At 42.3% G+C, this 26,617-nt stretch overlaps 1 protein-coding gene and 1 long non-coding RNA gene across 4 annotated transcripts in view; both read left to right on the top strand.

The window, feature by feature from the left end:
• Positions 1-26,617, top strand: part of LOC109975379 (trichohyalin-like) — a 201,578-nt gene that overhangs the window by 129,733 nt on the left and 45,228 nt on the right. The window lies entirely within an intron of this gene.
• Positions 1,783-14,430, top strand: LOC110006245 (uncharacterized). Of its 3 annotated transcripts, XR_010669068.1 has the most exons (6): positions 1,783-1,906; positions 7,260-9,259; positions 10,530-10,610; positions 11,121-11,162; positions 12,116-12,177; positions 12,607-14,430. It is a non-coding gene; the product is annotated as an uncharacterized lncRNA (long non-coding RNA). The 3 variants fall into 3 exon arrangements; XR_002279243.3 differs by lacking the exons at positions 1,783-1,906; positions 7,260-9,259 and adding an exon at positions 9,690-9,846; XR_003806445.2 differs by lacking the exons at positions 1,783-1,906; positions 7,260-9,259 and adding an exon at positions 10,193-10,239.

Below are 26,617 nucleotides of genomic sequence, written 5' to 3'. Positions count from 1 at the left end.
TTGGTTTTGAGCCAGATAGGTAGAAATCCTCTCTTTGTCTAGCTTCAATAGACTTTTCTCCAACTCATTCTTTGCCCCGACAAAATTCGTACCTTGGTCAGATCGAATCTGTCTTACTGCTCCTCTGATTGCTATAAAGCATCTCAAAGCATTTATGAATGCATCAGTAGTGAGATCCTCTAACATTTCAATGTGAATGGCTCTGGAGCTTAAACACATGAACAACAGGCCATATCGCTTACATTCTTTCCGACCATGTTTTGTATAGAAGGGGCCAAAACAGTCAAGTCCAGTGTATGAGAAAGGGGGTGAAGGATCTACACGGTCAACTGGCAAGTCAGCCATGCGCTGTTCTTCAGTCGGTCCACGCACCTTTCTGCAAGTGACACAACACTTGATATGCTTGGCCACTACCTTACTGGCACCTATTATCCAATATCCGCTGGCCCTGAGTTCGTTCAATGTTTGGCCTCGGCCTTGATGTTGTGTTTTCTTGTGATAATGATCAAGTATTAGTTGTGTGATAATGCCTTCCTTAGGAAGTATTACTGGATGTTTCAGCTCAAAAGATGCAGAAGACTTTCTCAACCGCCCTCCAACCCTAAGCAAGTCATTAACGAGGATGGGATCAAGTTGGAACATCTTATGAGTTTTTGGTAGTTTAGCTGATTTTTGAGTAAACCATTTCAGCTCCTCTTCAAAGTCTTCTCTTTGCGCTGCCTGGATGAGTGCAAAAGATGCCAATTTTCTCTCTTCCACACTAATGGGCCCTGACTTGTCCCTCTTTGCCAGTCTTTTTATCCTTGCGACAACATTGAGGGTTGTATTCCAGTCAGAAAATCTTGAGAACCTTGCAAGAAAGCTGTCATTTTCAAGAGCATTTGTCTTCAGAACCTTTACCTCTGGATCACCAACGAGAAGTTCTGGAGAATGTTGAATCTTGACAATTTCCCGTTCCCATAAAAACTTTGGTCCAGTGAGCCAGTTTGAGTCAACCAAGTCTGCCACCTTGAGACCCCTTGAGAACCATTGTCTTGGATCTGTAGTGACATTTAAATTAGTCAATTCTTCGTTATTGACGTTTAATTATGTAACGTAAACTCATCAAAGTGAAGTAATGCGGCACTCTGAGATTTTTGTTCACTTTGACTTTAAAGTTCAAACATTTCCTTTCATCCTCAGTTTTCTTTTTTTCTTGTCTTGTCTGTTTGTTGTGTATCTGTGACTTTCTCCCCCTGACATCTCTTTGTTGTCTCATCTGTGTATCTCCTGCATGCAGTGATCACTTCTGAATGACTTGACTCATGTTTTTGAGGCTGTACTTTTCAGAGGCATAAGCAGGAACTTTATCCCAGAAGTTTCACATAGAAAAAAAACCAAACTCAAATATCTTGTCAAATGAATCAAATACACCGTTGTATAAAACGCCATGTAGGTGTAGCACATTCTTATTCCCCTCCTCCGTTATCCCATTAAATTAACGAGGAAGTGAATATTACTGCTCGATAATAACCTTGTTTTGCTCGCTGCTTTTTACACGTTTCATAAAGTGTTAAACCGCTTTGAGAAAAGCATCAGTGTGGATGTGTGTAGTGGAGAAATTTGAAATGTTGAGGCAACTTTTTCTCACAATGTCGTCAAATCTGAGCCGACGATTGGGCAGAAATAGACAAGTAGAACAATAGACTATAGTAACACTGTGTGTGTGTGTGTGTGTGTGTGTGTGTGTGTGTGTGTGTGTGTGTGTGTGTGTGTGTGTGGGTGTGGTGATGCAGGAAGCTCGTCGCGGGCCAGCGGCATGCTGCTTCACTACAAACCGATGGGCTCCCAGGATGCTGAGCAGCTCCGCATGGAGGCAGCAGACGACAAGAAGGTGGCCTCGTGATGGTTAGCTGCGATGCACAAGGTACGACGTGTCGCACGACTTGAGCTCATAGAGCGCTTTTTCTACGCTTCTCAAAGCGCTTTTACACCGCAGGGTCAGCTGGCCTAGCACATTCATCGACCTACGACATTCACACCTCCTACACATTCACTCCTACACGATTCTCTCGCTACACATTCAGCTCCTACGACATTCACTCCTAAGGCTCAATCAGCAGCTCCTACACATTCACACCTCCTACACATTCACCGTCTACACATTCACTCCTGACACATTCACACGTCCTACACGATTCAACTTCCTACGACATTCGTCTCTGATCGACAGTCACTCCTGACACAGTTCTGCACCTACACATTCTACTGCCTACACAGTCCACGACCTACAGCAGTCACGACCTCCTACACATTCACTCCTACACTATTGCACTCCTACAGCATTCACTCCTACACATTCACACCTCCTACAGCATTCACACCTCCTACACATTCTGGCCTATACAGCACGTCTATCGGATAGAAGTCTATGGCACTAGAACGTCTACACATTCTCCTACAGAATCACTGGCTAGACGTATACCTGGATACGAAGTATTCGACTCCTACACATTCACTCCTAGCACATTCAAGTCCTCCTACACATTCACTCCTACACAGTCACTCCTACACATTCAGCACCTCCTACACATGGCATCTACTCATTCACTCCTACGACATTCACTCCTACTCGGATCACACCGTACACATTCACTCCTACACAGTCACACCTACACATTCACACCTCGCTACAGTCAGATCACTCCTACAGCATCACGTCTATGACCTACACAGTCACTACCTGACACGAGTCACTGCCTACACATTCACTCCTGACACAGTCTACTGGCTACGACATATGCTCGACCTCCTACACATTCACTCCTACACATTCACTCCTACACGATTCACGTCCTACAGCTTCACTCCTACACATTCACTCCTACACGATTCACTCCTACACATTCACACCTACACATTCACACCTACACATTGCTCAAGCTACACATTCATGGCCTACACAGTCACTACCTGACACATTCACGCTCTACACGATTCACGACCTACGACATTCACTCCTACACATTCACTCCTACAGCATTCACTCGACACATGTCACACCTACACATTCACACCTAACATTTCACTCCTACACATTCACACCTACACATTCAGCACCTACACATTCACACCTACACATTCACTCCTACACATTCACACCTACACATTCACTCCTACACATTCACACCTACACATTCACACCTCCTACACATTCACTCCTACACATTCACTCCTACACATTCACACCTACACATTCACTCCTACACATTCACACCTACACATTCACACCTCCTACACATTCACTCCTACACATTCACTCCTACACATTCACACCTACACATTCACACCTCCTACACATTCACTCCTACACATTCACTCCTACACATTCACACCTACACATTCACTCCTACACATTCACTCCTACACATTCACACCTACACATTCACACCTACACATTCACACCTACACATTCACTCCTACACATTCACACCTACACATTCACTCCTACACATTCACACCTACACATTCACACCTCCTACACATTCACTCCTACACATTCACTCCTACACATTCACACCTACACATTCACTCCTACACATTCACACCTACACATTCACTCCTACACATTCACACCTACACATTCACACCTACACATTCACACCTACACATTCACTCCTACACATTCACACCTACACATTCACACCTCCTACACATTCACTCCTACACATTCACACCTACACATTCACACCTACACATTCACACCTACACATTCACTCCTACACATTCACACCTACACATTCACACCTACACATTCACACCTACACATTCACACCTACACATTCACTCCTACACATTCACACCTACACATTCACACCTACACATTCACACCTACACATTCACTCCTACACATTCACTCCTACACATTCACACCTACACATTCACTCCTACACATTCACACCTACACATTCACACCTACACATTCACACCTACACATTCACTCCTACACATTCACTCCTACACATTCACACCTACACATTCACACCTACACATTCACACCTACACATTCACTCCTACACATTCACACCTACACATTCACACCTACACATTCACACCTACACATTCACACCTACACATTCACTCCTACACATTCACACCTACACATTCACACCTACACATTCACACCTACACATTCACTCCTACACATTCACTCCTACACATTCACACCTACACATTCACTCCTACACATTCACACCTACACATTCACACCTACACATTCACACCTACACATTCACTCCTACACATTCACTCCTACACATTCACACCTACACATTCACTCCTACACATTCACACCTACACATTCACTCCTACACATTCACACCTACACATTCACACCTCCTACACATTCACTCCTACACATTCACTCCTACACATTCACACCTACACATTCACTCCTACATTCACACCTACACATTCACTCCTACACATTCACACCTACACATTCACACCTACACATTCACACCTACACATTCACACCTACACATTCACTCCTACACATTCACACCTACACATTCACACCTCCTACACATTCACTCCTACACATTCACTCCTACACATTCACACCTACACATTCACTCCTACACATTCACTCCTACACATTCACACCTACACATTCACACCTACACATTCACACCTACACATTCACTCCTACACATTCACACCTACACATTCACACCTACACATTCACTCCTACACATTCACTCCTACACATTCACTCCTACACATTCACACCTACACATTCACACCTACACATTCACTCCTACACATTCACACCTACACATTCACACCTACACATTCACTCCTACACATGCACTCCTACACATTCACACCTACACATTCACACCTCCTACACATTCACTCCTACACATTCACTCCTACACATTCACACCTACACATTCACTCCTACACATTCACTCCTACACATTCACACCTACACATTCACACCTACACATTCACACCTACACATTCACTCCTACACATTCACACCTACACATTCACTCCTACACATTCACACCTACACATTCACACCTACACATTCACACCTACACATTCACTCCTACACATTCACTCCTACACATTCACACCTACACATTCACTCCTACACATTCACACCTACACATTCACACCTACACATTCACACCTACACATTCACTCCTACACATTCACACCTACACATTCACACCTACACATTCACTCCTACACATTCACACCTACACATTCACTCCTACACATTCACTCCTACACATTCACACCTACACATTCACACCTCCTACACATTCACTCCTACACATTCACTCCTACACATTCACACCTACACATTCACTCCTACACATTCACACCTACACATTCACTCCTACACATTCACACCTACACATTCACACCTACACATTCACACCTACACATTCACTCCTACACATTCACACCTACACATTCATTCCTACACATTCACACCTACACATTCACACCTACACATTCACACCTACACATTCACTCCTACACATTCACTCCTACACATTCACACCTACACATTCACACCTACACATTCACACCTACACATTCACTCCTACACATTCACACCTACACATTCACACCTCCTACACATTCACACCTACACATTCACACCTACACATTCACACCTCCTACACATTCACACCTACACATTCACACCTCCTACACATTTACTCCTACACATTCACACCTACACATTCACTCCTACACATTCACTCCTACACATTCACACCTACACATTCACACCTCCTACACATTCACTCCTACACATTCACACCTACACATTCACACCTACACATTCACTCCTACACATTCACACCTACACATTCACACCTACACATTCACACCTACACATTCACTCCTACACATTCACACCTACACATTCACACCTACACATTCACTCCTACACATTCACACCTACACATTCACACCTACACATTCACTCCTACACATTCACACCTCCTACACATTCACACCTACACATTCACTCCTACACATTCACTCCTACACATTCACACCTACACATTCACACCTACACAGTCACACCTCCTACACATTCACTCCTACACATTCACTCCTACACATTCACTCCTACACATTCACACCTCCTACACATTCACTCCTACACATTCACTCCTACACATTCACACCTACACATTCACTCCTACACAGTCACACCTCCTACACATTCAGTCCTACACATTCACTCCTACACATTCACTCCTACACATTCACTCCTACACAGTCACACCTCCTACACATTCAGTCCTACACATTCACTCCTACACATTCACACCTCCTACACATTCACACCTACACAGTCACACCTCCTACACATTCACACCTACACATTCACTCCTACACATTCACTCCTACACATTCACACCTCCTACACATTCACTCCTACACATTCACACCTCCTACACATTCACTCCTACACATTCACTCCTACACATTCACACCTCCTACACATTCACACCTACACATTCACACCTCCTACACATTCACTCCTACACATTCACTCCTACACATTCACACCTCCTACACATTCACACCTACACATTCACACCTCCTACACATTCACTCCTACACATTCACTCCTACACATTCACACCTACACATTCACTCCTGCACATTCACACCTACACATTCACACCTCCTACACATTCACTCCTACACATTCACTCCTACACATTCACACCTACACATTCACTCCTATACATTCACACCTACACATTCACACCTACACATTCACACCTACACATTCACACCTACACATTCACACCTCCTACACATTCACACCTACACATTCACTCCTACACATTCACACCTCCTACACATTCACACCTACACATTCACTCCTACACATTCACACCTACACATTCACTCCTACACATTCACACCTACACATTCACTCCTACACATTCACACACTGACGGTAGAGGCTGCTGAGTAAAGAGTCCATCAGAAGTAACTAATCCCATTCATACACCGCTGACGAAGCAGATGGAGCAATTCGGGGTTAAGTGTCTTGCCGACGGACACATCGGGCATGTGGCTGCAGGATCGAACCCTCAACCTTTCAGTTGAGAGACGACCGACTGACACAGCCGCCCCTTGTGTGTGTTTTTAGGATAACAGTCCTGATAGTGCCAAACATCTGGCTGACTGTTTATTTGATCTATTCTTCATGTTTGTGTTTTTCCCCGCAGGCAGCCAAACTCCTGTATGAAGCTCGTGACCTGTGACCTGCAGACGGCCTTCTGAACTGACCCTCCAGGCAGCACACACCCAAGTGTTCGTACCCCCGTCTCTCCGGGGGGTTTTCGGTAGAGTTTTGCTTTTATTAACGCCAGCTCTGATTCTGCGTTTTCCGTCTGATCTTTCGGCCTCTCGATGACATTTTTTTATTACGGTAATCTCAGCAAGAAACGTTTATACAAATGAGAAACACTTTATTACCTCTTTAACCAGTACTTTGTACCTGTTTACTACAATGATGCTGAAGATCTCATTTTACATTTTGTCAAAGTTTGTCTCTGATTGAATCAGGGCGTTTAATGTTCCTGACAGCTGAGCAGCAGAAGACACTTCACAACACCAGCAAGTATCTGATGCTTTTGCGACGCTTCTTCCTTTAAATGTATTTTGCTTTCACTCTAAATGTGACATTTTACCTTCCACATAACATTTTTTTATAACTTCAGAGATGCCTTCAGATATAGAGGCTCGGTCGATGACTTTAAATGCTGCAGTTAGATGACGGTTTTATTCACCAGATGTGACACTTTATGGATCCCTTTTTTTTTTTTTCGCTGACTCTCCTTCCAGAGTGTTTTCACTTAACGGTTAAACCAGTTTGAACACAGATCTTCCAGATTAAACATCATCTTATGCAGAGTAACGGACAGATCCACCTTTAACCCTTTAAAGCAGAAAGAAAAGCAGCTGTAGGTCATGTTCTTTGCATTTCAGGGCCCATTTTGTTATCAATCTAAGAGAGAAGATAAGAAACTTCACCGGATCTGTCTGTGTCACGTTCCAAGTGATTGGCTTTCAATTTTGACACATTTTAATGGTTTTTCTGGTCCCACAATGTGTCGTTAGGTTGTCGTTTTTCAGAGCCGAAAGAGAAGAGGACGTTAGGGTTTAGTGTAACAGTGGTCGTTTTCAGTGTCGTGCACATTCACAAGGTCATCCACTCAAACTGTTTTAAACACCAACATCTCAGTTCTTCCATGTGTTTGGTTGTGTTGTAAGTTTGCACTTCCTGTGACACCACAAAGTCATGATTCAGCCAGTGTTTGAACCTGCACTTTATGTCCACCCAGATTCAGTCTTTTTCTTTTATTATTCCTCTGCTTCCTTTATTACGCTGAACGTGCTGTACTACATCCTTTTGTTGGAATATTCTGTTGAGAATAAAATCAAATGTTTATACATGTGTGGTGGTGTCTGTGTCTTGTAGAAAGCCCGTGCAGCAGTAACGGTGTAGAAACGTCACTCCCCCCTCCTATTGGCTCGAGCTGAATTCTCCGGAGAATATCCTGCTGCGTTCTCACATCAGCCCACTCAGACTTGCTGTGGAAAAAAATACCAGGGGTCTGGCAGGAGAAACTCCGGGTGAAGTCCGAGCGAAAAATGTGGCTGTTTGCGTTCACATATATATAAAGCTCCTCCTGGAAATATCAGGAGTCTTTCAGGAGATTTCTGCAAGTTTGAAAGCTCTTTATGTCGACTTTTAACAGTCATGGACGTGATCTCAGTGACGTCATCCATTGGATTCAAAACGATGGCAATGGCCATATTGGAAATGCTGTCTAAGCTATCTTTTGGCCGGGGCTAACGGGCACCTTTACTCTCCTGACAAACGACCACAGCGTGCCAACCTGTAAGTCAACTTAGCCACACCCCTAATTTGAATAACTCTTATCCTTAATATATCCAAAGTAAATGCAAATCTCCCCAAGTGCTTAACATGACATGTTTATTTTCTGCTGTAAAAGGGGTGTTTTTACATGAGGGGGGTTTAATAATACTGTGAAAAATCATGGATGAAGCACCACACTTTATTTCTGAACGGGTCTTTGGAATCTGATTGATGGCGGTCGCCACGCTGGAAATGCTGTCTCAACCTAACGACAGGCTAAGAGCTGAGGCGGGTTTTAAGCCTGCCGACGAACAGCTACAACGCCCCCCGTCTGTCAATCAGGTCAGCTACGCTCCTTATTATCAACAACTTGTTTATTTCATGGCCACCTAAAAGAAGTTTTTACAGACAAAAATCTGTGATTTACAAACATGAGTTATTTTGTTATAATTATTTGTACTGAAACCCATGCTGACATTCAACATCTGAAATGTTGACAGATTCAGCATGAACATTAAAGGTATAGAGACCACCTCTCAGTAGTGTGAACAAACAGACAATCCTCTCCTCTGAAAAAAAAGCAGGTGTCAGGGATGATGTTCAAAAACCAGCTACAACTTATTAAATTGTTATTGGTTGTTTTTGGCCTTTTTAGTAGGTGTTGGAAATGTGAATGCATTGACAATGATCCATAGTTTAGGTATATCTACTTCAGAATTTTAATAGTAACCTGTAAAAAAACACAACTGAAATATTTTTGCAGGCTACTTCTATGAAGCACCAGCCTTCATTTCTCTGCTGGCTTGTGGTTTGTTTTTAATCTCTTGTAAAACAGGTTATTTGAGGTGTGGTTAACGTGTTCATGTTGTGTAGTTTTTTCTTCACTGTGTTTCTGGGTTTACTCTGCGTCGCTGTTTTTCCGTCTACAGGTAATGTAACTTAATGTTTTATGATAGAAACCTCATTGTGTCATTCGTTGTTCAAATAGAGACATTCAAACTTAAGATTGTGTCCGAGAATGGAAACGAACAGAGGAGAACATCCTGTTCTTAATTTTTTTTATTACCGCGTTATCTTCAACGTGCCACAGTTATGAGACCTAGGGGGGACAATGCTGCATTTTAAAAATAAGCTTAGAAAAGGATAAAAATGAATGTGAAAAAGATAGGTCGAATTGTCTTTCTGCTTAAGTTTCTGCTTAAGTTGCTGCACTTACCTGCATGTATGACACACCTGTTTTAACTTGTGCGGTCAGTGAGTTTATCCAGAATTGAAACTGAAATACTCGAGACAACATGTAATGACAGGCCGAGTGTCACTCTGTACGTTTGTGTCAGAGACAGAAACTAAAGACATTTTCTCTATTTTTTTATTTTAGGTCTTTTTTTTTTACACAATACTGTTTCTGTTATGTTTTTGGTAAAGTTGTTTTAAATTTTAGTTTCAGTTAATGAAAATGTTTTTTACACTTGAGTTTTCGTTTCGATTTCGTTAACAATCCTAACCTTGGAATGAACACAGTCAACTTTTACTGGACTGATTCCTAATTTGTACTTTTCAGCATTTGTTGGGTCTGGATGTTTAACATTGCAATCTTCAAACTGTCTTACAGTTACATGTAGTCTTACACTGACCTGAACCACTGCATGATGTCAACTGTCAGGTCCTTCAAAGAAAAAAGCTCATCTCTAAGGTAAGATTTAATCAACCTTTAAATGTCATTGCAATTATTACACACACACACACACACACACACACACACACACACACACACACACACACACACACACACACACACACACACACACACACACACACACACACACACCCTGGTCCCCTGAGACATGTTTGGCGTCTCGTTATCGTCTGACTGTAAAGACTTTATATCATAAATTAAAGGTTACATATTTAAAATACACTTTAACAAGTGTTTCTAACAGTAATATGTGTCGCTAGTCTGTCTCCAAACCCCCCAATATTAAGAATAAAGGGAGAAGTTCATCCTCTCCGTCTTTAGCCTGCTCCACTTTTCAGAAAATGTGTTCTAACAGGCCGTTTGGAGATTTTCCCTTCATGACATCACAAAGGGCAGTAACCCCTCCCCCATGTGGGTAGGGGAAAAGGATAAAGGTAGACCGATGTAAATAATTTTCTAATATCTAACGATCTAATCTCTCTCCCTCTCTCTTCCCAACAAACTTAGGCACAAGAGAAACCTTTCATCTGATCGACACATGGATTTCAGGTAAGATTTTCTCAACATTCAAATGTCTCTGGAATTAGTACACATTTTTGCATGCACATGCATACATTATCATGTTTAGGCACATCTATGTGCAAAAATTCAAAGTCCGCGGAAACGCAGCTTCTCCTACCTCCTCCTGTTAGCTGTAGCATTAGCTGCATGTAACGCTCGGTTCTAGCCCCCCTCGAAAATTTTTTGTCATTGTGACGTCTTGTCAGTGTGATGTCACTGATCTAAGCCCATTGGCTCGTTGTGGCAAGCCCTGCAGCTCATGTTGCACGCCCGTTAACTTCTGTAGCAACGCCCACGATATGCCGTAGCCTGCAGTAGCACAGTAGTGCTAACGTGCTAATGTTTTTGCAGAGCCGACAGGCCGACCAATCAGATCAGACTTGGCACACGTGGGGACTCTGAACATGGGCGCTTCAGAGCCTTAGAGAGAGAGTCAGAAGCGAGCCGGTGCATGGAGCGGCAGTACATGAAAACAGACACTTTTTCCAACTTTAGATATTGTGAACATACTTTAGTAGATACAGAGATTAAATATATGAACCACAAAAAGAACATAATATGACCTCTTTAAATATAAACTTCCTGGTTGATATTAAAACGGGAAATTTGCTGCTGGGAAATTGTTTTAGAGACGATATGTTGTTGTAGGGACTACTTGTTAAAAAACTTGACTGTCCATGCTGTCCTGTCTGGATCAGAAAACATTTTGTACCAACTTCAACTTCATGGGGAAATTTGCTTTGCAGCCAAGTAACTCAATAAAACATACAAAACTTAAAGACACAGACTCACTTACAAGAAACATTAAGATGTACAGATACAAGAAAACAGACAAACAGTATTAATAACACCTGTTGCTTTGTTCAACAACCTGTCATCATTTTCATGTGTATTTTCACTCTGATGAAGTTTAATCACACAGTGCTTGTTACTTGATGCAGGATGGAGAGGGAGGAGGAGGACAGCGTCGGGGCAGATGATTGGACCCAGGCATCAAACAGAGGTAAGTGGAATCTGTGTCATTCAGATGTCTTTTATCCCCTCATATATACAGACGAAGCTGGCGTGCTCACTGTGTACCGGGTATTACTCGGTAGTGGGGACACATTGCAGGAAAAACGCCAACCACGGACCCTGCTGCAGCTTTTTGAACATGGTGCCCTGCTGTCTTTATTCCTGCTAATAAAAAGTATTGTTTTTCTAATAAAGTTTCATCAGTTATGAGTGACTGTTTGAGACAGCGCTTGGATTATTTGTAAGAGGTCACCACCATCTTGCAGCTTTTTTGTCATTTATACATCTTGTAGAAATCGTGTTGTGCATCCTTTTTTCACTATGAACAGATGTTATGAACCAAAAGATTATACAACTCTAAATGGACCTTTTAGTAGTACTGTCTGTAATTGAAGTTCTGTCTATGGGTTTTTATCAGGAAAGGGGCCAGGTCGAGTCTCCCTACATCCCAGAAGTTTGCTGGAGTTGGGATCTAAACATCATTGAGTGACGGCACATTCATCATCATGTATCTTTAATCATGAAACATTTAAAATAATGAATGATTTTTTTAAAATCTTTCTGTTCAAGCTGTTTATACCAGATGACACGCTGGCTGGCTTCTACCTTTAACATCAGATGCAACAACTGTTTTGTTGTTGTTGTGTTTTGATTAATGTGAAAGAAAAGCATTTATAGGATCTTGTTACATTTATGTACAAACTTTTCAGTCTGCATTTACAAACTGTCTGTCTTGGGTGAACCTCACTGCATTTGTGTTTGGGAATTTTGAGACTCCCCTGTCGTGATTCAAATTCACAAATACATTTTTTTCAGCAGAGAAATGTCTGCAGCCAATCAGATGTCTCCTTCCTATTAGTGCTGGGCGATATATCATGAAGCTCGATTCGATCGATATTTAATTAATGCTTGATATGGAAAAGGGAACATCGATTTTATTTTTAAACTACTTCCAAGTTTTCTTTCTTGCTTCTTTTGTCGAAGATTTCGTTGCTCCGTGAGATTTCCGCAGCAGCGCTTGTTGCGCGGAGACGAAAGGGCGGAGGAGACTTCACTCCTGCCGCTGAGTAGCCCAGCTCTTAAAAGCGACCAACACGGAGGAGAAAGATGCGAGCGAGGCCGAATTACTTCCAAAAAAAGGCTCATAACGCAGGGCTCGACATTATAATTGGCCCGCTGGCCCGGATGAATGATTGACAGAGTCCAGCTGATTGCACGTTCAGCTGGCGGCTTCACTGCGTTTGGTAAAACGGTTTTAAAACCATCAGATCCCGACAAAAGCCGAGTTTAAATCAGCATTCAAGGAATAGAAATCACCGGAAAAGTCGAGAGTGACAGCAGGGCGAAAACAGAACGGAGAAAAGTTAGATCCACAGTGACAGACAGCTGGAGGAGCTGGAACACGTTAAAGTTGAAGACTAGATCCTGGTAAAGATCAAAGTTATTCACAAAGCACCTTAGCCCTGAAGAGAGCTCCTAAAGATCTAAAGATGAAGAGTTTCTCACAGAGAAGAAAGAAGGAGAGATTCCAGATCTATCACAGCCTCATATTAATATCAGATTAAGTAGACTCTTACAGCATGGTGAATAAACATGAGCACATAGATATAAGAAAAATACAAGTTTAAATATTTAATAAAAGTTGTTATTGACTTTTGCATCAGAATGGTTCAGGAGTAAATTGGTGACTGTTATTTTTCTAATCAAAGGTAATGTTCCTGAGCCAGTGATCACAGTGGTCAGGTCAGTGGTATTTTCTTTTTATACAGTGGAGATTCAGTTTTATAGGCTACATTTATAAACTTTAATACGATAAATATCGAATATCGACATTAGGCAAAAAAACATTGTGATATCAAATTTAGGCCATATCACCCAGCACTACTTCCTATTCAGCCAATCAAGACACACCCACCTTTATTTCAATAGAGGAACGATAAACCACTTTCCATGTTTTTTTTCAAACAATGCTAAACTTGAGAGGATACTTTTCAAGGCGGCTTCAGGTGTAAATGTTAATCAAATATTTTGGCGATGTAATCTCTCCTTTTGTATAAAGGTATATACACCTGTAGGAGCCATCATATGGATGTTTTATCTCTGCTTTGCTCCTAATAGGTCATTTGCAGTGGGGTGGTCTTACCTTGTAATTATATAAATAAGATGTGTGGTGAGAGAGTTTGAATATTTTCTGTTGACCGTCACCTCTTTTGTTTAATAAATCAACAATACCATCTGTTAAGCCAAGTAATGTATTTCATTAATTGTATGTTGTTTTTTTTTAATTTTCAAACAACATCCGCTCATTAACTTGATTATATCATCGCTTCTACTGATGACACTTTTCATAAGCACACAAAGCAACAAACATGGACGCTAGAAGACGTAGCACAGAGCTCCTTTGTGCTTCAGCGGCAGAATGAAGAACATCAGGTATGTAGTTTACATTTTTATTCATTTGAGGGGTGTGGTTTAAGAAGAACAGGGGTGAGACTACGCTGCCTTGATGTGCTCCTCGGAAATGTCCCGTTTACGAGTTATGAGCACGTGAATGGCTGTTACTAACCTCAAGTTGAAATCATGAAACCAAGGTGTTCTTTGAGCTACAGGTATTCATGAGCATGTCCATGCCATCAATCATGCTGTGAGAACTAAACAAAATATACAAAGCATAAAATAAGAGAGCATCAAAAACATGTCACAAACACAAATTGACATATTTACACAATGTAGCTTTTTAAACACGGACTACAATGGCAGGCTGTCATTCATGCTATCATGATTGCCACTAGTTTAGCCTGTTAGCATGTTAGCCATTAGCTTTACTATTAACATATTAGCCATTAGCTTCAGGTAGGCTATAATATAGAAACAACAACCAGAACACAACAGTTCACTTCATCGGCTGCATCAACCGAAAGGGGGGTAAAGGAAACTTCACTCATGGGTCAGTCTTCTCTTTATTAAACTTTTGAATGATACACAGAACCACTCTCAAACATCCTCCTGTGATCAACCTGCCACGTGCTCTGCCTCTCCTGGCCAGGTGAGGAACACAACTCTTAATGATGTCCCGCCCCCAACCACAGAAATAACAGAAAGCTCCTCTTATAGAGATATTCTTGATTATATTAATGTTTTATAATGAAAATATTGTTTTATTAAAAATGTATATTATTGTTATATTTAACTCAAAATGAAGAACTTAAAGTGTGCAGGCCTAACTGATCCTGATGACAGCTATAAGGGCCATTAAAAGTCTTAATGAGGAGTGGGAAATGTCGATTATATCCAAGTTGTGAAGTTGTGATGTTTTAAGTCCTACATTGTAAAACTGTATCAGCACAATCAAAGCTAGTGAAATAAGTGGAATCATTAACACTGTTACACTAACATCACATTAGTGTCTGCTCTGTTAAAAACACAGACTGAGCAGTAGTCACACATTCTCTGGAAGAAGCTTCTGGAGCACCAGAGTCAATAATATTCCTAAAATCAGAGCTATTTAAGAAAACACTTTGAATCAAATGTAGACTAGGCCTGTTGTACCATCCAGTGTTTCTAAATCCCCAAACTAATCAGATGTAGTTTATTTTATTGTTTGTTTTTTAGACTTTTAAGGTCACTGAATTACTTTCATTATCAATCTGTGTCGCAGTTTGTTTTTCTCCATCTAAAGGTAACGTCTATGCATGTTTTATAGACCTTAAAGAAAGTAATTTATTTAATTGTGTCCTTCTGTTTGGAAAGTTTGTCAGAAAATGTATAGAGGACGTGTTTTCTTTATTTTATATCCGTGTTTTTACCACCGCTGATGTTGAAGAGATACACCCTGTGAGGCCTGAGACGAACAACATTTTTAGACGAAACTGAGAAATTAATCTGAGTTTGAGTGAACTCATACGGGTAAAGAATTCTTCATAAGCTTTATTTCAGTATTTAGAAGTTGGTTTAATGGTGTTTACTTTTTCATATCTTCAGAAGCTCGGGTACAAAATAAAGAAACACGTCAGCAGCCTTTACGCTATAAAACCTAAGATAACATTTGTTAGTCTACATATTGATAACTTTTAGAAAACATAAAAGTTGATTAATATTAAAGGACAATTTGACGTCATTATTTAAACCTACACTTTAGTTTGAATAACTTTTTTAGGTTAGACAAAAAGGTTTAGTTTGGGTTTTTATGCCTTCATTTTAAGACAGGACAGTGGATAGAGTCAGAAATGAGAGAGAGAGAGAGAGAGAGAGAGGGAGAGAGAGAGAGAGGGGGGGGGAGAGAGAGAGAGAGAGAGAGAGAGAGAGAGAACAGGTGTGGTTTAAGGTTTAAGGTTGCTGAATTACTTTTTTTTTTTCAATCTGTGTCGCAGTTTGTTTTTCTCCATCTAAAGGTAGGCCTATCGTTTGTGCATGTTTTAAAGACCTTTAAAGAAAGTAATTGCAGCACTGATTTGTTTAATTGTGTCCTTCTTTTTAGAAAGTGTGTCAGTATAGAGTATAATGTAGAGGCCAGAGGACGTGTTTTCTTTATTTATATCTGTGTTTTTACCACCGCTGTAGTTAGAGTGATAGCCTACATCCTGTGAGGCCTGAGAGATAAGGAGGGTATAACGAACCACATTTTGGACCAAACTGAGAGATTCATCACAGTTTGTACCAGTCCATTGTAAAACTGTATTCACACAATCAAAGATAGTGGAATAAGTGGAATCATTAACACTGTTACACTAACATCACATTAGTGTCTGCTCTGTTAAAAACACAGACTGAGCAGTAGTCACACATTCTCTGGAAGAAGCTTCTGGAGCACCAGAGTCAATAATATTCCTAAAATCAGAGCTATTTAAGAAAACACTTTGGGAAAAGACAACCTACTGAACATGGTTTATACATGAACTGTGTTCAGATCTGTTCTCCTGCAGCTTCTTCGTCTTTAATTGACCCTGTGCAATGTTCATGGGATTGGGTTAAAGGAGAGAGGTGTGGTGTAAGGTTGAAGGTCGCTGAATTACTTTCTTTATCAATCTGTGTCGCAGTTTGTTTTTCTCCATCTAAAGGTAACGTTTATTCATGTTTTATGTTGCTTAAAAAAGCAATTTATTTAATTTGTTTAATTTATGTTTATTTGTGTCCTTTTATTTTTATGTTTAAGTTTGTCAGAAAATGTATAGAGGACGTGTTTTCTTTATTTTATATCCGTGTTTTTACCACCGCTGATGTTGAAGAGATACATCCTGTGAGGCCTGAGAAGAACAACATTTTTAGATGAAACTGAGAAATTAATCTGAGTTTGAGTGAACTCATACGGGTAAAGAATTCTTCATAAGCTTTATTTCAGTATTTAGAAGTTGGTTTAATGGTGTTTACTTTTTCATATCTTCAGAAGCTCGGGTACAAAATAAAGAAACACGTCAGCAGCCTTTACGCTGTAAAACCTAAGATAACATTTGTTAGTCTACATATTGATAACTTTTAGAAAACATAAGTTGATTAACATTAAAGGACAATTTGACGTCATTATTTAAACCTACACTTTAGTTTGAATAACTTTTTTAGGTTAAACAAAAATGTTTATTTTTGGTTTTTATGCCTTCATTTAGAGAGAGAGAGAGAGACCCCCCGCTTGGAGGTCCACAGTAGTCTCCATGTAGCGCTCATAACAATCACCAGACTACCAGCGCCTCCAGATGTATATTTTAGAAGTCTAGAATAAATAACTTTTAATAAATGTAGACTAGGCCTGTTGTACCATCCAGTGTTTCTAAATCCTCAAACTAATCAGATGTAGTTTATTTTATTGTTTGTTTTTTAGACTTTCAAAGGGAAAATCATGACGTGTGTTCTTGTTTTACATTTGAAATAAGTCTTAATATTTGTATATCTTCTGTACTGATTCTCTGCTCAGTTGGCTGTGAGCTTCATGACTTTAATCTGCAGCATTCACTGACCCCGACGGTGCAGGCAGACTTTGATTTATTTATTTTTCAAATTAAGCTTTAATATAAACACATGTTTTAGTTTTAAATGTTGTTCTGAACTTGAAATAAAAACACAGTCAGATCAGTGTGCTCTGGAAGTTTTAAAGTTGTGATTTAGGTAAAAAAAAATATAATTCAGTACGTCTTAAAGTCCTTCTCTGAGAGCACCGACCTCCATTTGTTCACTGGAAGAAGCTTCTGGAGGTCCAGAGTCAGAGGACGTTTTTTTTTTTTTTTATATCTGTGTTTTCAGCACTGCTGTAGTTAAAGTGATAAGGAGGGTATAACGATCGCACAATCAAAATCGGCAAGTGAAATAAGTGAAGTCATTAACAGTGCTACACTAACATCAGAGAGAGAGAAAAAAAGCTCAGAGAAAATCCTCCATAACGGCCTGATAAGAGAGAGAGACAGCTATTGCATCATTCAGTTATTCTAACATTTCAGTGTTTCTAAATCCCCAAACTAATCAGATGTAGTTTATTTTATTGTTTGTTTTTCAGACTTTTAAAGGGAAAATAATGACGTGTGTTCTTGTTTTACATTTGAATTAAGTCTTAAAACACACGTTTTAGTTTTTAATGTTGTTCTGAACTTGAAATATAAACACAGTCAGATCAGTGCGCTCTGCAAGTTTTAAAGTTGTGATTTAGGTTAAAAAAATATATAATTCAGTACGTCTTAAAGTCCTTCTCTGAGAGCACCGACCTCCATTTGTGGAGTGGCTGAGGCACAACAGTTTCCATAATGATAAAGGTGTTTATTTGTGTGTGTCTGTTAAGGAGGAAATGGAGAATCCTAACTCTGCATTTCCTTTTTCAGCCCAGAGCCGTGCAGAGACCAGAGTCTGAAGAACTCAGTATGCCTGATGACTCACTGAGGAACCGCAGGTTACAACACTTGTTTGATGAGTAAGTAAACATCATGTTTTTTATTTATTGATAATTTTTACAGGAGCAGCGCACAATTAAATGTAATTCCACCAGAGTTAGCTAATTTGCATTTTTTGTCCTTTAGATTTTTAACATCTATATGAGTGAACATTTCTGCTGTTAGTGTTTGACCTGAAGAGAAAACAGCATACTTCAAATCAAAGTTCATCTGGTTTAATCCTGTTCTCTGTGCTGAACATATTCACAAAGTCAATAAAAACGACCTCCTTTCTAGATGATTTAAACGACTCGACATAGTCAAGAGAAAAGAGGAGGCTTCTTTTTAAAGAGGAGACATCCATTCAGAGCGAACACAATCTGCTTTATATCATATTCTAAAAGGAAAATCTGATGCATTCTTCATAGTTTCCCTGTAAGGACCAGTTGCTGCATGTGGTTTGATCACAAACAGTCAAATTTCCACAGTTTGCTTGTTCAGAGAAAAATATATGTAAATGTAAATCCATTGATAGGAAAGTACTTTTTAAATTGAACTCTTCTGGTAATAAGATTCCCACCCTAAGGTCTTCTTCTCAGCAGCAGAGCCAGAAAAACATTCAAAAGGGTTTTTCCACTTTGTGGTGGTACATATTGTTTTTGGAATCAAGCAGTTTCTGGGTTTGATCTAATGACAGAAAGTTGTCAGATTCATCTGGTCCGTCCTTCAGGAGGGATTAGTCAAAGGAGAGAGAGAAGAATGCTACTGCCTCTGGTTTACATGTTGATAGAAAGGCAAACATTGACATTATAACATCAGTGTTTCCCCTACCATTATATTGGGGGGGCGGCCCGTTGAAGGTCAAGTTAAAAAACAATTTAAATTTTTTTTGGGGGGGCTTTTTGTGCCTTTATTGTAGAGATAGGATAGTGGATAGAGTCGGAAATCAGGGGAAGAAGTCATTTAGGATACCTTTCCGATAGAAAAGGACAGCTATCATTAAAAGTAACGCATGAACACCAAGATTCTTTAAAGTGTTTGTGGCGGCGTATGTCCCCCTCCACCACCCCCCCAAAGTTGTAAACCTAGGGGAAACACTGAGCGTCGTAAAGTGTCGGGGAAACCGGAAAAGGACGAGGAAGAACCCGGATAAATAAACCGTTGTTGTGATACAAGAAGACAATTTTCTCACCACTGTCACTCACAACTCGTAATATAGGAACTTCTAATGGAGAATAATGTCTGATAAAAAGTTGAAAATGGAACTGTCAGCCCCTTGGACTTTTATTAGTGGAACAAGACTAGAAGAGGCACTTCCGTATTTCTTCTTGTACACTGGTTCTCTTTCAACATTCATTTCGGTATCACATTATGTTACATGCCCCCTTGACTGGCAGACAGACGTGACGTCTCCTCTCCAGAGGAGGGACTTCCTCCTACTGTAAAAGCCCGACGTAACATCCCTTCTTCAGTCTTAAACCACTTCTAGAATCAACCTCTCAGACAGTGTAGCTGACAGGTTAGCAAAAACTGTTCACAGAGCGAGTTAACCCCTCGGTCACCGAACGCTACCTTTAAACTACAAAGTCAACTGAGCCATTATCTGGTTGTAACATCACTGATTGTAAGTCAACATTAAACTGAGATTTAAGTGTGGCTGTTCGGCACTGGTGGTGAGCAAAAAGATGTCAGGAGGCAGAAATAGATGCAAAAATAAGGTGGTTGATTTATCAACCAAGATTAGCACAAAATAGCAAAACAAAAGTCCCGGGTAATATAATACATTAAATAAACTGAAATAAAACACAGCCTCAGCAAGCTGCCGGCAACAACAATTTTCCCCCCAGACTCTGGCTGAGTCTACCTTTACACTTTTCTCGACCACGCCCTAATTGGAAGAAACCATTTCAGGCACAAAGGTAAGTCAAAGAATAAAAAAAATACCAACAATAATAAATCACTTAACAGTAAATTATCATTATATTATTTCAAGTGGAAATCTAAAGCACAATATCAACTAAAAACAGTAACATATAATTGTTTTATATTTATTAACCCTTCTAAGTAGAAACAAGAAACAACACAAAATGAAGGCTTCACTCTGTCCAATTAGGCTCAGGTCGTTTCACTCAGCCAAATCACTCTGCAGGCTGCAGTCAGTGTAGGGAAGGTGGGGGCAGGTGAAAAGGTATGGGAGAACATTTTCACACTGGTCTGTTCCCAAACAGTAGCTGCTACAGTTAGCCACCACACTAACTGCTTCTCGCTTCTTGCATTGATTGACGGAGCATCCCTGACACAGAGCTTTGACTTTCTACTCACCATGGAAAGGGCAAGCTGTCGGCCAGGCTGTGTACATGTGGTAACTAGACAGCCGGGGCAGCCACCCACTCTGTTTGCAGTGCGTGCCTTGGGCTGCAACACGCCCAGGACACACTAGCACCCCAGGCTAAACTCGTCGGCGCAGGTTGCAAGCCAAGCTAGCCTGTCAACCGCCGATCCTATGCTGGGGGTTACCACTCCGCCGCATCAGGAGATTTCAGATAGCTTCCAGGGTGACGGCATCCCTCTGGGCACTACTGCTAGCTGGGGCGATCAGCTTGACGCCATAGCCCCGCTAGCCGACAATCTTGAAGCAAGCCAGATGGCAGGGCAGGGAAACGTCGAGGATAGATACTCCGACTCCAGAGAATCCCTTAGCCTCGGTTCTGACCAAGACGATGAGGACTATGTGGAATCTTTCATCACTTCACCGGCTGCAAAGCCAGCGGCTGAGGGTGGTACGTGCAGTGGCCCTCCAAACCTGACTGCATGGACCTGCACGGAGCCAGCGAGAGAGTGGCTGCAAAGCTGGGCATTGCGTGGCCTGATGTCTTCGCAGAGACCACCACGTCTGGCTGTGAGGGAAAAAGGCTGCCTAAAGCTAAACTCTGTACCAGGCAGGTGCTACTGGTCTTCCCTGAGTGCCTGGAGGAGGCTACCCGGTCCTGGAGCAACCCCTTAATGGCTAAAAACCCCTTCCAGGGAGGGTCAGCGTTGGACTGGGCCGATATGGAAGAGAGAGGATTCTTACACCTTCCTCTGGTTGAGACTCTGTTAGCATCTCACCTCCACCCTTCACGGAAGTCCACCATGACCTCTGGGAGCCCCTCCCTGCCCTTCGAAAGCCAATTGTTTCCAGTCTTCACTGACTGAGAAAGTCTATAAGGCAGTGGCTATGTCTGTGAGGGCCCTGAATGCATTGTCGCTACTACTATCCTCACTAGAGTTAAAGGACAACATGGCAACCTCACCCAACCCGGCCCTTTGAGATGAACTGTGTGTGGTTACAAACCTCTGCCTGCGTCTTCACAGGTACGCTGTACAGACCTCCGAGAGAGCTATGGCCCTGATGGTCTCTCAGGAGAGAGTGAGACGGCTCAACCTGTCCAGCCTCTCTTACAAGGAGAAGATCCATCTTCTCGATGTGCCTGTGGACCCGTCAGGCTTATTCGGCCCAGCGGTAGCCACAATGCAGAAATGCTGCGAGGAAAAGAAAAAGGAGGGTGAAGCACTGCAGGTGTGTCTCCCCAGAAAAGTGCCACTCTCCCAACCTCCTGCAGCACGGCAGACGTTTGCCCAGGCGGTAGTGAGATCAGCTTACCGCATTCCCAAACTCCAGCCTCAGACAAGCGGCCGGAGCCAGAGCAAACCACCTGAGCTAAGAAGCCCTTCGCTGCCAGTGTGACGCCAAGGGACCAGGTGAGCACTCCTGTCACTCTGGGGGCAAAAAAGAAGCGATGCGCTACCTAATGCGCTGTCGGACAAGTGCGACAGCAGGCTCAGCCAGACACTCGCCCCGTCCTACTCAGAAAATGTTCTGTTCCAAATAATGTTCAGAGAGGCATGTTCCAGGCCCTTCAAGAGGCGCGCAGAGGCCATGACGGCTCTCACAGTTCGCCGCCGTATGAAGAGGAGGAAGGTCGGACCTGCAGGGAGCTTCGCCCGAGCTCCAGCTGAGTCCCACAAACACACACCAGTCTCTTCCCTCCCATATAAAACATTTAATAAACAGGCTTATAGCGGCACAGTCTTCCCGGCAGATTCAGGCACAATCGAGACTGCTCATGTCACATCTGGCAGCCCTGAGTTTCACAATAAACCGGGAAAAGAGTGTTTTGACCCCAACTCAAAACATCCCAGGCTTGTCGCTGGACTCCTATCTGTGGAAAAGGTGAAAGCCTTGCAGGCTTGTCTGGCACTTTTTCACAGAGGGGCGATGTTAAAATTCAGAATTTGTCTCAGGCTGCTGGGGCTGATGGCATCGGCACTGACTGTCATCTCTCTCGGCCACTTACACATGAGACCGTTTAAGCCGCACGCACCACTGCCATCGCCAGGTGTTGATCTCCTTGGCGTGCGTCCTTGCACTGCACGGCTTTTCTGACTATGGGCGATTCCATGGGAACGATCAAGTTGCAGGATCAAGTTGCAGGAAAGTTGTTACCGCGGATGCCTCTCGTGGGGGCTGGGGAGCCACGTACAAAGACAGGGCTGTGAATGGCACGTGGAGCTTGCAGATGCAAATGTTTCATATAAACTACCTGGAACTCCAGGCTGTCTTTCTGGCTCTGAAACATTTTATACCCCTTTTATGAGGGCAGAATGTATTGGTCAGGACTGATTTTGTGGAGCAGCTCTCGCCTATTACCTCTGAGAGCTACCCATGTGACGGGAATATTGAACAGAGGGGCGGATTTACTGTCCAGAGGCATCCCTCGCTACAAGGACTGGAAGCTCCACAGCAAAGTGGTGGCTCAGATATGGACGATGTACGGTCAAGCGGAGATAGACCTCTTTGCATCAGAGGAAAACGCTCAATGCCAGCTGTTTTATTCCCTGATCGGTCAAAGCGCTCCGATGAGACTGGATGCTTTAGCGCATGAGTGACCACGTGTCCACATGTATGCTTTTCCCCAATTAGAGCGGATCACTCCTACTCTCGCCAGAGTGCGAGAGTGGGGTCTCTGTCATTTTGGTGGCTCCCCGCTGGGTGGGAAAACACTGGTTAGCGGAGATATTTCAAATGCTTTGGGGACCTCCGTGGCCTCTGCCTCTCCGCAGGGATCTCCTGTCACAGGCAGACGGAGAGATCTTTCATCCCCACCCATAGCGCATGGCCCTGTGGGCTTGGCCCGTGAAAAGTTAAATGTAACTGCTACAGGGCTTCCCCTGAGCGTAATTACAACTATTCAGGGCGCCAGAGCATCATCTACACGTTGTGCTTATGATGGCAAATGGCGTGTGTTTGATAAATTGTGTGTAAAAGCCGGGGTGGTTGGCTTTTGAATTGCCCCCCAGGGACAAATAAAGTTTTTTGAATTGAATTGAATTTCAGAGTTCAGTGTCAGATGTTTTGACATTCCTTCAAGAGCTGCTGGGTAAGGGCTTGGCCTTCTCCACTGTCAAAGTGTATTTAGCCGCCATATCGGCTTGTCATGTAGGCTTTGGGGATAAAAAGGCAGGTTAGCATCCTCTCATATGTCAGTTTATGAAAGGAGCCCGACGCCTTAGGTCGGTGTCTAAAAACTTGACTGCCCCCTGGAATTTATCCTTGGTGCACTGTCTCGCCCACCTTTTGAGCCATTGCAACAGGTAGAGATGAAGTTACTCTTCTTTAAAACGGTCTTTTTACTGGCACTCGCCTCGGCGAAACGTGACTGATATCCATGCGCTGTCTGTAAATCTGTCATGCATGCAGTTTCAAATGGGGGATTCCAAAGTTTTATTGAAACCTAATCCCGCTTTTGTGCCTAAAATATTGAACCCGACGCTGTCATATCACTCTATTTAGCTGTCTGCCTTTAATCCTCCTGCGTTCGCCACACAGGAGCTGAATACGGCTGAATACGTTTTGCACGGTGCGAGCATTACACACTTGCGTGGGGAAAACAGCTTGATACAGGAAATTGGTACAGTTGTTTGTGTCATGGGCGACAGCGCATTTTGGGAAGCCTCTCACGAAACAATGGCTATCACACTGGATCGTGGGGGCAATTGCCATGGCTTAGGGCAGTTATGGCATACAATCGCGGTATGGCCACGTCATGGGCAATGTTTCATGGTGTAACTGTTGAGGAGATTTGTGTGGCTGCCAGCTGGGCAACGCCTCACACTTTCTCCAGATTCTACAAGCTTGATGTGACTGCGCACACACTGTCATTCAGTGCTGAGCGTGGGCGCTCATGATATGCTTGTTTAATTATCCTTTACCGTTCTTCGACGTAAGCCTGTCTGGCAATACGGGAGTCTCTATCCGATAGTGAGATACAGAAACAAATGTTGAAAGAGAACTTCAGGTTAAAAAATTAACCCTGGTTCTCTGAAACATGAGTGAGGTATCTCACCAGACCACCCTCCTTGTCTGGAGCGAGGAAGGGGTGTGTTTGCCAAGACTGAAGAAGGGACGTTACGTCAGGCTTTTATAGTAGGAGGAAGTCCCCCCGTCTGTCTGCCAGTCAAGACTGGCGTAATGTAATATTGCTTCTAGGGACAGCGCGAGGGGCATGTCTCACTCATGTTTCAGAGAACAGGGGTTAATTTTTTAACCTGAAGTTGTCCTGTTTCTCTTAGCTGAACAGCCAATTAGAGAGATTCCTACCCCCAACCACTCCAGCGACGTCTCCTCCTATTCAACATGTAGAGTCGGACAAAAAAAGGCCAACTGGGGCCCACTGGTAGCGACAGAGTTGGACACACCACAAAAACTAGGAGGGCGACCGCTTACCGACGGCCGACGGCCGACAGTCTCCTTGATGTGTCAATGAACTGACAACAAGAGGGGAGGAACACTGAGACTAAATAGACAGGGGTAATCAAACACAGGTGAGACAAACGACACAGGTGAAGACAATGAGGGCAATCAAACTGGAGGGAAACACACAGGCAGGAATAAAATACAAGACAAGAAACACTGGAGACAAGAACTGCAATATAAATCAAGAAACACTAAAGACACAGAGAACTCAAGAATTTAACAATACACACTAAAACAGAGAAACTTTACAAAATAAAAAAAGGAAACACTAAAGGCTAAACTAACACTAAGATGACACACAAGGGAAACAAGCAACACTAGGATAGACAATATGAATTAAAACAAGCAAGGAAACCTAAACTTTGAAATAGATGAAAATACAAAACTAATAAGACCAAATCATGACATCATTTGTCATAAAAAAGCATCATCAGTGTGTCTCTTGTTGCAGGTTTCAAACATTGCATCATCTGGAGCATGAGAGGGAACGTCTTCAAATCCAAGAAGAATATTTTTTGGCCGACCTCCCACCTGAATAGTGAGTAAAATCTAAATAGATTTTTATTTTCACATATTTTGGACCTCAGCCATGTGTGCTGGACAAAGGACTCAGGCCTGTATCGTAGTTCTCAAGCCTGACTAGAGTTGTTTTGGAAGGAACTATACAAAGGAGTCTTAGCCCAGCACCACCCAACAGTAACTAACAAATAGGTGTGAAAAGTGTGTGTGTGTGTGTGTGTGTGTGTGTGTGTGTGTGTGGGGGGGTGGGGGTGGGGGGGGGGTCT

This window comes from Labrus bergylta, chromosome 18 (assembly GCF_963930695.1).
Source record: "Labrus bergylta chromosome 18, fLabBer1.1, whole genome shotgun sequence".
NCBI lineage: Eukaryota > Metazoa > Chordata > Actinopteri > Labriformes > Labridae > Labrus > Labrus bergylta.
Note: the sequence above shows the minus strand (reverse complement) of the source record. Positions and strands in the feature narration are given on the sequence as shown.